At 46.5% G+C, this 12439-nt stretch overlaps 1 pseudogene; it reads left to right on the forward strand.

Moving 5' to 3' along the window:
- Positions 1 to 6259: 6259 nt before the first annotated feature.
- Positions 6260 to 6442, forward strand: LOC111825696 (annotated as a pseudogene).
- The last annotated feature ends 5997 nt before the right edge of the window (positions 6443 to 12439 follow it).

Below are 12439 nucleotides of genomic sequence, written 5' to 3' on the forward strand. Positions count from 1 at the left end.
AACAGCTGCTAAACTCATATCCAGTTTTAAAAAAAAATCTGGGAAGGGCACTTCCCTCCTCTCAATTTTGTACCCAAGGTATAAAAGCAGGGTATAAAAAAGAGCAAGGTGTAAGACCTCTGAAACTGTCATGGTAATTGAGGTCGTCAGTTCTGTTATTAAAGTTTAGCCGAGATTATTCTCCTCTGCCCTTGCTAACCCTGGCTGATCACTTAATAATTCTCAATGACAGGAACTTCCCCAGAGCAGACCTAAACCTAACATGTCACAGCTTGATCCCATTTCCTCAAATTTGTTCTATCACAGGGGTAAAGATCAGTTGGTCAATGTCATCTTTATTTTAATGGTTCTATTATTGAAGAGTGTTAGCCCACAACTTCCCCTTGCCCGGGGTTATTCATTCTAGTTCCTTAACCTCTCTGCCAGCTTTTCTTCCTTTCAAGTCAATGGATACTTATTTGCGTTTACTAGTAAAAACCAAAAGCAAACAGAAGGCCATAAGACCTGGTGGGAAACCTCAGCCTTTTGCCACACAGCCTCTGACCTGGGAAGCTGCCATCAAGTAGGGAAGATCAGGCGTCACAGTCTTTATTCCTTGCAGGTCCGTGGGTCTAATCCACTGCAAAAGAGAAACAAGCGAGATGCCCGGGGAACACTGAGAGGAGAGGATGGACGTGGAGAACGGGGCAGGTGGTGCTTGCTCTGGGACTGGACGGACAGGGGAAGAGGCTGAGATAGGACACGCAGAGCATACAGGACAGAATTGTGTCCCGTCGTGATGTCTGGAGCCCAGGGCCTGCGAGAGGGACCAGGGAAGGATTAGGCCAATTGGGGAAGCGCTGGGTCTGAGTCATGAATGGCTGTACAAACAAACCTCAGGAGCTGGGACTCGGTCCTGGGGAGAGTGCGGTCCCCGGACCCCGCACCTGAAGCCCACTCACTGAATCAGAAACTCTAGGGTTGAGGCCCAGCAGTCTGGTCTAACAGCCAGGGGGTTCTGACATATGTCTAAGTTTGAGAACCGCTGCTATCGACTGTGGGATTCCATCAAAAGGTTCTGTGCTCTGCTCTACATTACTAATAGATGGTTAACATATATGAAAAGTACCTGCAATTTGTTGAATCCCTCCTGTACACCAGTCCTGTGTATGCTCTCTAATCCTCAGCCCACCTTGCCAGAAAGATGGGAAAACAGGCCCAGAGAGGCTAAGTAACTTGCCCATGTTTGCACAGCTCATAAGCAGCAGAGCTGGAATTTCTCCCTGGTGTCTGCCCCAGTGGCATGGTCTTACCCCCTCAGGGAATCTTCTTATACAGTGAACTGTGTGTCAGTGTGGGGAGCAGAAGCAAGCCCCTGGGTCTGCATTGGTGCTGGTCTGCCTGAGTGTGCGCACTCACCGAGGGCTTTATGTTGCAGAAAGACAAACGCTGTGACTTTAAGGCTGATTGAGTTTGCAGCGGCTCCCCAAGTACTCTCAGGGCAGGGTCTGTGTGCCAGTGAGTTGATCCCTGACTCAGGAGGAAAAGGAATGTGACACATGGAGTCATCTCTGCCACTTCCTGAAGGGAAGGCGGCTCGGAGGCCACACGCACCAGTCTGCACTGTGCATCTGCACTGCAGCCGTCCTCACCCCCCTCCCGACGGGGGATGGGCCTGTGTTTACCTCCCTCCTGTCACCTGCCAGGCTCTGTCCTGGATGGTGGGGCAGGGCATGGGGGGTAGGAGGAGAGACGAGGCTTCCGAGCCCCAGGGCCGAATCCAATGAGCAGGTAAATATAGTTCGATTATATTTTTAAAGGTTCTGTCCGTCTTATTATAATCTCAGTGAATCTGGGAACTCCTCTCTTGGCCCAGGTGACCTGAGCTCCTATTTTGAGTGTCTACCATGGCACAACTCTCAGTCATTTCTATTACCGACATTTTTCTCAGTCGGTAGCAGGAGAAAAGTTGGAATGAGATAGAGGGTCAAAGCATAGATAGCCTTGGGGTCACTGCCAGGCGTCCAGCTCTCTGTTGGAGTGAGATAGGAAGCTGCCAGCGGGGTTTGGGTGGAGGGTAGTGATGTGTTACTAGTGCACAGCAGCAAGAAATCTTGGAACAGACCTCTGACCCCATGACATTGGGTATAACATACAGGGACGATTAAACTCAGCAGGAACACAACTGGAATCTTGGTCCTAAACTTTAATGCATCAACATCTAATGGTCGCAAGGTTTCAAAATTTAACAGTGAAACCATAAAAACATGATCCCTGTAACCAGGCCATTGAGGGCCTATTTATGGGTAAATTATGAATGGCCTAGGCACCATCATGCACAACCAACTGGTTGTCAGTAACCACTGTGCAGAGCAGTCCCCACGGGTGAGGGAATGCAGAGTGATGGGTGCCGGCTCCTCCGTGCCTGGAAGCGGGTCTAGAGTGGCCTCATGCAGGGGCCTCATCCAGTGTAAGAGGCGCCCCATTCCCAGGGTGAGTGACAGGCATGAGAGGCAGAGCAATTGTGTTGTGTGTTAGTTAAGCAGACCCATATTCCGTCCCGGTTAGAAAACAGAATTTGAGCCCAGGAAGAGATATTCCATCTTGATTTTGCAGCCCCTCCCCTCTGGGTAGCTCTAGTTTTGCACGCAAATTGGTGGAGTCTTTCCAAGTCCATGCTTGGGAGTGTGAATCTGATTCAGATCTAGTAGGAAACTATGATAGTCTTCCGTACAGGGAAGTTATGAGATCAAACTTGTCCTTCAGGAAAAATTACTCATTGATCGAAGAGTCTGAGCCTTTGCTACCTGCTTAGCACTGTTCAGTCTTCTAATCACTAACCCAGGGGTCCTCAAACTACGGCCCGCGGGCCACATGCAAATACAAATATTGTATTTGTTCCCGTTTTGTTTTTTTTACTTCAAAATAAGATATGTGCAGTGTGCATAGGAATTTGTTCATAGTTTTTTTTTAAACTATAGTCCGGCCCTCCAACGGTCTGAGGGACAGTGAACTGGCCCCCTGTTTAAAAAGTTTGAGGACCCCTGCACTAACCCGTTGAGCACCTGTGAGGATGCTAGAAGGCCAGGCAAGTCAGGTCTCTAGCCTAGTGCCTGGCAGGACCGCAGTAGCTGTTTCCTAAGGGCCAACTCTGTCTTCACTCCCGCTCAAGATCAGTGGTGTCTAGGGTTGGGAGAGGTGGTTCCCCCTGTACAGTGTGTGAAAACATGAGGAAGTTCTGGCTCTTCGTCTTTACTGGAATCTCTGACCATGCTACTCAAAGACCATCAACATCACATGGCAGCATTGTTAGAAGTACAGACTCTCTGCCCTGGCCAGTGTGGCTCCGTTGGTTGGGCATCATCCTTTGCACCAAAAGATTGCTAGTGCTATTCCCGGTCAGGGCACATGCCCTGGGTTTCAGGCTCAATCCCCAGTAGGGGGAATGCAGGAAGCAGCCGTTGGGTGTTTTGCTTTCATATAGATGCTTCTCTCTCCCTCTCCCTCTCCAGACCTACTGAATCAGAATGTGTATTTTAATAAGATTCCCAGGTGATCCCATGCACATATGAGAAGCACTGGACTTGACTCTGAGGGCCAGGGGCAGTCTAGTCCCTTCACTGGCCACTCTGGGGGCTCATGACCTTATTAGCTTGGTGCACCCCCAGAATGAAGGCAGAGCCTAGAAGGGTCCTTGGCCTCCAGCAGAGCAGGGTGCTGGGAGCACAGGGGTCATTGACGTTCACTACAGGAAAGAAGAGAAAGTAGCTCTCGTCTGGAATGAATGCAAGTTTTTTTGTTTTGTTTTTAATTTAAGAAATGGGGGGGGGGCACCTTAACCACTGGGAGAATAAAGGAGCATTCACTGGCGCCTTTGGAAATCGTGTTGAGTGTAATACAGGGACAAGTCAAAGCCGTCCTAATTGCTGTGTTTAGGAAACAAACCTACCTTGCACTTTCATTTCAGGTAGCCCACAGCTGCAAACTTTTTAAACTCTTTATCTCTCTGGAAGACAAAGAAACTTGCAATTAAAGTGTTGAAATGCAAGGTTATTTCTTCATTTTCCTTTGGGGCATATGTTCTGTTTCTGAGGAGCAGAGATAATAAATGCATTGTGAGGAGGGAGAGAAAGGGTTGAGTGAAGATCAATGGAGCTTTGAGATGCGCCTGAGTGAGAGCAGCCACCCTTTCTTCCTTTAAGGAGCAAATCTGGGATCAAGGTGGTCAGGGCAAAAACGCTGATGCATCCGGAAAATAAGCAACTTTCAAGATAGTCCGTTGTTTAATGTTTGCTAAATCAGACGGTGACTCTGCCAAGACATCTAAGAGGCCACAGTTACTCTACATTTTTAAGGGTTGGTTTTTCTTTATGTGTGTGTGTGTGTGTGTGTGTGTGTGTTTTATTCTGACCTAAGGCAGATTTTCTTTTTTCTGTGCAAACTATCTATTTGAAAAATACCTGTGGCAAAATGGTTAAGATAGTCAATTTATAGTATGTGTATTTTATCACAATTAAAAATAAAATGAAAAAATACTCTTACGGGAAATGTAGTTCTTGCCTGGTAATGAGAATGGCATGAAGTGCTTGCTATTCAGACCTTTGCGGAGGGACAGCAGTGTCCTCCGATCTGAACCCAAAGTCAATATCACAGAAGCTTGGTGCTGCAGGTGTATGTTAACTCATGATGTGGATAAATTCTGCCATCAGTTGTGTGGCTTCATGTACCACCCTCCCCTCCACTCACTGCAGTGGTCTGACCACGCCGCCCACACTCCCTCCCAGGCCCTTTGCAAGTGCTTTGACATCCACCGGGAATACCTCTCCTCCTGACGCGGCTGTGAACTTCATGTTCCCCACTTTACACGGTCTCCACTGAATGCCAGCTTTTCAGAGGCTCCCCATCATCATCCCATCACTTGCCCTCTTTTATTTTTTTTTTCACAAAAGTTATTACACCCAGATTTCATTATTTGGGTGTAATAACTTTTGCTTATTGTCACTCTTCTCCTGTGAGAAGGACTCCCTCTGTCTAGGTCCATCTCCTGTATCCACAGAACCTAACATGGTCTCTGGCACATAGTATATGTCCGTTAATAGTTGAGGAAGAAATGACTGTAGGTTTAACTTGTCCCACTTTTAGGCTGTAAATTTGCTGAACATGTCTTACCTAAATGCTAAACCTCCTAGATTACTTTCTAGAGAGCCAGGCAGTGATGCTGTGTAGAGTGAGAGCATTTTTCTTCAATAGGAAAATCAAGGATGTCTTTCAAAGTGGTGAACATGAACCTAAGAGTCCTAAGCCCTCCGATTCCATTCCTGTCCTGTTAACAGCTAAATTGAGTCATGTGAACAGATCCAGACAAAACAAATTAACCCATAAAAAATTGCAAAGGACTTGAGTAGACACTTCTCCTCAATATATACACATGGCCAATCTATAATAATAAAAGTGTAACATGCTAGTTAGACCAGACATCCTCTGGATGTCCTTCCAGACGAAGCTGGGGCTGCGAGGGAAGCCCAGGTCCCGGGTGCCAGAGGGAAGCCGGTGCTGGCAGCCAGGGGAAGGAAGGCTTACTCTTGCACAAATTTCATGCATCGGGCCTCTAGTAGACATATAAAAGGATGTTCAGCCCTAGCTGGTTTGGCTCACTGGATAGAGCGTCGGCCTGCAGACTGAAGGGTCCAGGTTCGATTCCGGTCAAGGGCATGTACCTTGGTTGTGGGCACATCCCCGGTGGGGGGTGTGCAGGAGGCAGCTGATCTGATCGATGCTTCTCTCTCATCGATGTTTCTAACTCTCTATCCCTCTCCCTTCCTCTCTGTAAAAACTCAATAAAATATATTTTTTAAAAAAGGATGTTCAACATCATTAAATCATTAGGGAAATGCAATAAAACCCACAGTGAGAGACTACATCATACCCACTGTGATGGCTATTACCACAAACCAAGAAAATAACATGTTGGTGAGGACATGGAGAAACTGGAACGCTCTTGCATCACAGGTGGGATTGTATTAAACAGGTGTAGCCCCTACAGAAAACAATTTGGTGGTTCCTCAAAAAGCTAACCACAGAATTATGACTCAGGTATAGTCTCCAAAGAATTGAAAACAGGGCCTCAAACAGATACTTGTGTGCCAATATTTATTGTAGCCCTATTCACAGTATCCAAGTGGCAGAAACAACCCAAGTGTCCAGTAGTAGATGAATGGGTAAATGTAATGTGGAAACAAACTAGAATATTATTCTGCCAATAAAAATGAATGGAGTTCTCAGCTTTGCACAGTTGCAGTATCGTAGCCAATGAGGTTTATCTGAGGTACGATTATTGCTAATTGGAAAAAAAAAAAAGAATGGAGTTCTGACACATGCTACAATACAGATGAACTTCGAAGACATTATGCCAAGTGAAATAAGCCAGTCATAAAAGGACAAATATTGTATGACTGTAAGGGGTCCCTAGAGTAGTCAAATTCATAGAGACAGAAAGTAGAATTGAGGTTACCAGGGGCTAGATGGAAGGGGGGAAGGGGAGTTCTATGGGTAAAAGTTTCTGTTTGGAGTGATGAAAATATTCTGGATAAAGAGGGTGGTGATGGTTACACAACATTGTGAATGTAATTAATGCCACTGGATTATACACTAAAAAATGGTTAAAATGGCAAATTTTTATTTATATATATTATCACAATAAAAAAGTACCCCAAAGTTTTTCTAAAAAGGCACTCAAAGGGCAGACATGGAAAGAGCCAAATCCCATTTTTCATGATGTGAGACAGCCCATCCCCACCTCCCTGAGATGAGCTTTCTTTTCCTCCTGCAAATAGAGCCCGAGTTCCAGAGTGGCACTTGGCTGTATTAATCTGACATCTACCTCTCCTCTCCTCTCCTCTGCCTGTGTCCTCCCGTGCTAAGTGCTTTGAAAGGGCTGGGGCAGGCTAATTCTGTTAGTCCTGCACTCGGCAGTCCCTTGCACATCTATATATGAGAGCCCAGAAGAGATGTCTCCCAAAGTGTGAAGTAGTAGAGCTCTAAAGAGATGGACGCTTTCTACTGTTAAACCCTGGACCAGACAAAAATCTTATCTTCTGTTCATAATTATGTGAAAAAGCATTTACAAGGGAAAGGCAAATGATGCAGGCAAAGGAATGATTGGCCTTCCTCTATTATTTTATCAACTCATGGTCTCATATGGAGAAAGGAGTTGGTCCATATTTGTGATCTTCAGTGAGTCCAGTAGTACTCAATCCAGTGAGATGAATACTTTCCAGCTGGAGTTTTGAATACTCTTTTTCAGTGGAAAAACATTCATAAAATTCATCGCAGAATGCCCCACGTCCTTTAGTAGCAGGTCAATGATAATACTGGTATGTGACAGTCATAATTTTCTTCACAATCTTCTCAAACTGGCCACATTTTTTTTAACAGTGTACCACTCAGAGAATTCTTGGACCTCACTATGGACAGCAGGTTTTATTTTCAAGAGCTGTGTGTGAAATACATTTCTGTGAAATGACTTATATTTTAAAGACTCAGAGTTTTCTGTTTAAACTCTCCGATTCTCTGTATCCATTTCCGTTATGACTTAAACCAAGGGACTTGGCTGGTATAAGTGGGGCTTTAGAGTTTTTAATGTGTTCCATAGTTCACTGCATCCCCAGTGGGGTGAACCAGGTGATCCAGTGGGGTGCCCGGGAGATCCCCAGAGCCACCCCTTATTTTCTTTATGTCGTTATAAAGACACCATCTTTATAAATGCCTGTGTAATATGTGTGAAGCTTGGGTTTTTCCGAAAGAAAATTGAGTCTGCTACTTTCTCTGTAAACCTGTAAGCTTAAAATTCTCTCTCTTATGTTTATTTAAAGTGAAAATGTCTAGAAGGGCATTCAGTCATAACGCAATGATGTCCTAGTTAGTAGAATCCCTGGCAGATAGGATCTAGGTTGCTTTATCAGCAGACACCCTGAGTAACTGTCTTTGCCCCAAATCAGGGTGGCTTATGTCACTGACTGAGCCCCCAGACGGAAAGCCACTGAAATGACGCGGACCGCCTGTCAGGACTGCAGTCCCATGAGAAAGCACTTCTTTATGCGAAATCAAACAGGCCTTTCCTGAAATAAGCCTCTTTGATGAAAAACCTATTCTTCCAGTCCCCCAGCTGACAGCTTTTGTTTGTCCTGCAGGTGCAGAGTCAGGGGGCTGGGGTGTCAGGAACGTGTCGGGCAGGATTCCTATGTGGGTCCCCTTCCTGTCTTCCCCGCTCTTTCTTCTTCCCAGTGGCACTCTTTTTTGTTTACGCCCTCGGGGACCGATCTAAGTGCTGATGTGTCGTGCTCTGCTCAGGTGTGCACGTTAGCACCCCCACTCCTGACTGCAGGCCAGGTGTGCGCCTCTGCTGAGTGATTGATGTGATTACTTCATTCTCCCCGCAGCCTCCTAGCCAGGTATTCAGCTTCAAAGGGAGGAAGCAAGCCCGGTTTCATTGAGTGCTGCTGCTTGCCAACGCCATGTCATTTACATGAATTACCGTAGGTCTGACCCTTAGTGCATCGGGGTGGGCACAGTTATTAGCCCCATTTTACAGGTGAGCAGCCTAAGGCTTAGAATCGGCTTTTTTTTTCTTGCCGTCCCGTTGTAAAAATGTAGACAGTTTATTAAAGAAAATGTCAAAAAACAAACAACAAAAGAAAGAAAAAGAAATGTCTGTTGGGGCCACACTGGAAGCTCAGTTCTGAGAGTTGTCCTTGGTAGAAAAATCCTCCTGCCCCGCAGCCCACCGGCCCTCACCGGTGGGGCCACCTGGCCAGGCTCCGTCCTCTCCCTTCATCAGCACTCGGGTACCACCCTCCGCCCCTCAACCCGTATTCTCCCGGCCCCTACCTCTGCTCCACTCAATTCCCACATTCTGGCATGCCAGCCTTTACTGTAGTTAGCATTTCCTTTTTCTTTTTCGGTAGAAACCTGTCTTATCTGATTTCTGAACAACCAATGACTCTGATGGTTTCCACTTCCAGGTACGAACTTTTAACCGAGAAGCACGATGGTGGGATGCTTCTTTTCCATTAACTGTGCCATGATCAGAAGTAGAAAGCTAGCCCAAATGGAGAAGGCCATCTGGAAGCCCTCGGGGGGGGGGGGGGCAGAAGGTGCTAAGAAAGGGGCAAAACCGAAAAGGCCCCCCTAAACATCTTGAGCTGAAGGGTCAGCGTTTTGACTCAAAACTGAAATGTTTGTGAGGGAGAAACTCAGATCTTTCTCTTGCCTGTCTGCTCAGCCAGCTCAGAATAGAGACATTCAAAGCAACAGGCACGAAGTGACAGCTTTCTTTGTAGTTAGTGTAACTTAGCTATTTCAGTTTTATTTGCTGAGAACAAGCAGTTCAGAGAGAACGTTTCCTGGTGTGGGACCATCAAAGGAGAGAAGCTATCCCGGGGCTCTTGGGACGTGGTCACTAGGAATGTATTCATATTCTCTTTTGGGCAGGAGCAGTTTCAGTGGTGACTTTCATTGGGACATTTTGTTTCAAGGGCAGCAGGACTACTGAGGTGTTATTTAGAATTTAATAGTTTCTCTCTTAACGAAAACCACATCTTTCAGTTCTACTGTAGCATTCAGAAATTTGATACCATCTTTGCTTACATTATAGCCCAAATCTCAACTACAGTCACGGATGATGTTTTACAAAATGAAATCTATGGAAAATCCCACATTTGCTCTCCCGGGTTGGCTTCATTTCCCCTAATTTGACCGAAGGGGCCACCCCTCTTTCTGCTTTGTACATGTCAGCGAGAATTTTCAATAGAGCAGAAAAGCAACTTTATCTCCATGATGACTTTCACCGCAATCAGATGGATGGGCAGCAGGAAAAAGAAATATTTCGCCGAAGCCGGTTTGGCTCAGTGGATAGAGTGTCGGCCTGCAGACTGAAAGGTCCCAGGTTCGATTCCGGTCAAGGGCATGTACCTGGGTTGCGGGCACATCCCCAGTAGGAGATGTGCAGGAGGCAGCTGATTGATGTTTCTCTCTCATCGATGTTTCTAACTCTCTATCTCTCTCCCTTCCACTCTGTAAAAAATCAATAAAATCTATTTTTTTAAAAAAAGAAATATTTCAGTCCACCTGCCCTGCAGAATCCTAAAAACAGACCCCGATTCTCTGTAGCTCCGTGTCAGGCTCCTTCTGTGCAGGGCTTTTCAAAATGAGGACCCCCCACCCCCTTGGCTCTGCATCAGGAAATAAATCCATGTTTCGTTATGAAGAGAATTTTTAAAATATATTTTTATTGATTTTAGAGAGGAAGGGAGAGGGAGAGATAGAAACATCAATGATCAGAGAGAATCATTGATCAGCTGCCTCCTGCACGCCCCCTACTGGGGATTAAGCCCGCAACCCAGGCATGTGCCCTCACCGGGAATCAAACTGCGACCTCCTGGTTCCTAGGTCGATGCCTAACCACTGAGTCACGCCAGCCAGGCTATGAAGAGAATTTTGATTGACCATCTATGAGCTTCCTCCTGCTTCCCAAAGTCTTGCACAGACTGTGGGCATGCTGCTTCCATATTTGTCAGCTCTAAAATAAACACCAGCCTGTGTGCCCCCAAACAAGTAGACATAAAGCACAAACCCACAGAAAAGTGAGACAACAGGAGGCCAATACATTAAATGTATCATCTTGCCGCTCTAACACCTTTCTCTAAAAAAAAAAAAAAAAAAAAAAAAAAAGACTTTCCGAGGAATTCCTATGGAAAGGGGTGTAAATGGTATTTGTTATTAACTGGTGTTTCTATTAATGGTGTTTCTTATTAACTCAGGGTGGGTCTGTTAGAAAACAAGCGTTACTGGATGTAAACACCAGCCTGTGTGCCCCCAAACATTTTTGTAGTTTATTGATTCAGAACTGTATTCGGACCCTGTCAACCCATGGCTTTTTTCTTTTAGAAGACCTCTAAGTATCATAAATCACATGATATTCCCAGACACAAGCGCTGCAAACAGACCTGACCCTGCTGGCCTCCAAGGCAGCTGCGATACACAACAGTTCCCCCAATGGGTCCCTGATCATGTCTTCTTTCTACCTGCAGGAAGAGGCCCAAGCAATGGTGACACTGGTTACCTGTGGGGAGGGCTGCCGGGGAGGGAGACTCCCCCAGAGCCTGTGGGAGCTTTTACATTGTGTATCATGTGACTGTGTCCTTTCTTCAGCAAATAAAACATTCTAAAGTGGTTCTGCTTTATTTGCTTAACGAAAACAACTATGGTTCAAAAGCTCTATTGTTTTAGAAGGAAACAATTCACTCTTAAAGGTGAACTGGAAAAAAACCTAGATAACTAAAAGCTGGACGTCTCAACTCAGTTACCAAATGCCTTCTGTTGCTGCAGAAGAGGGTAGGTGGCTGACAGGATCCCACCATTTTCCGAGAAGCTGCAGACTTGTGCTGAACCCCTCTGTCCCCCCGGAGGTTACTTCCATGCCACTCAAGCAGGAGCATGCTTTCATCCATGACTGCCTTGCTGGGATTGCTGTCAATTACTAGGGCCAGCACCTCACAACCATTGGGAGCTTGGTCTTGGAGGATGGAGCCGGGTCCAAATTCTGAGCCATTGGAAGGGAAGGGCCCGAGGCCCAGCAGGGACTTGGGCAGTCTGGGGGCTCTCCCCAGCTGCTGGTGAGATGGTAGATACGGAGCTAGAATTCCCTAGGGAAAACGAGGGGCCAGACTGGGAGGGGCTGAAGAGCATTCATTCGTTCACATACAAAAATGCCTTTCGGGGGATACGTGCGACAGGCCTGCCAGGGAGACTGGCATGAATGAGACCCAGCACAGGCTAACAGGGAGCCGAGCCAAGCAGGTGGGACTAAGGGACTTGGAGTCTGGGAGTCAGGCAGCGGAGCCTGTCTGGGCTACAGCATCGAGAGACAAGTCCCCGGGGGACCCTCAAAAGCAAGACAGGCCAGGGGGTCTGACCTGGATTTCCTGGTCGTTACAAACACATGGACTGTGGTGTAGACAGCAAAGTGGGGAGCCTGTCCGAGGAGGTTCTGCACAGGATCTGGGTGAGCCCAGTAGCGGGAGGGCTTTGCATTCTGGGCGAGGCCTGGGGAGCTGCTCCTCCTCTAACAGAGGGTTCCTCTCTCACATCCATGTGAGAGAGACACATCGATTGGTTATCTCCTGCACAGGCCTCAATCAGAGTGGGGAATAGAGCATGTGCCTTTGACGGGAATCGAAGCTGAAGACCCTTCAGTCCGTGGGCTGATGTTCTATCCACAGAGCCAAACTGGCTAGGGCAAGCTGTACCTTTTACAGACTGAGTTTTATGGTCTATGAATTATATCTCAAATTTAGAAACAGAAGACGTGTCTAGGTAAAGCCACAGTAAGCTTAGGAGACAGAAATGAATTCTCCCCCAATAATCTGTGAAATGCTGGTTAGGAACTAGGACCTCTGGTCAC

This window comes from Myotis lucifugus, unplaced genomic scaffold (assembly GCF_000147115.1).
Source record: "Myotis lucifugus unplaced genomic scaffold, Myoluc2.0 scaffold_36, whole genome shotgun sequence".
Classification (NCBI taxonomy): Eukaryota; Metazoa; Chordata; class Mammalia; order Chiroptera; family Vespertilionidae; genus Myotis; species Myotis lucifugus.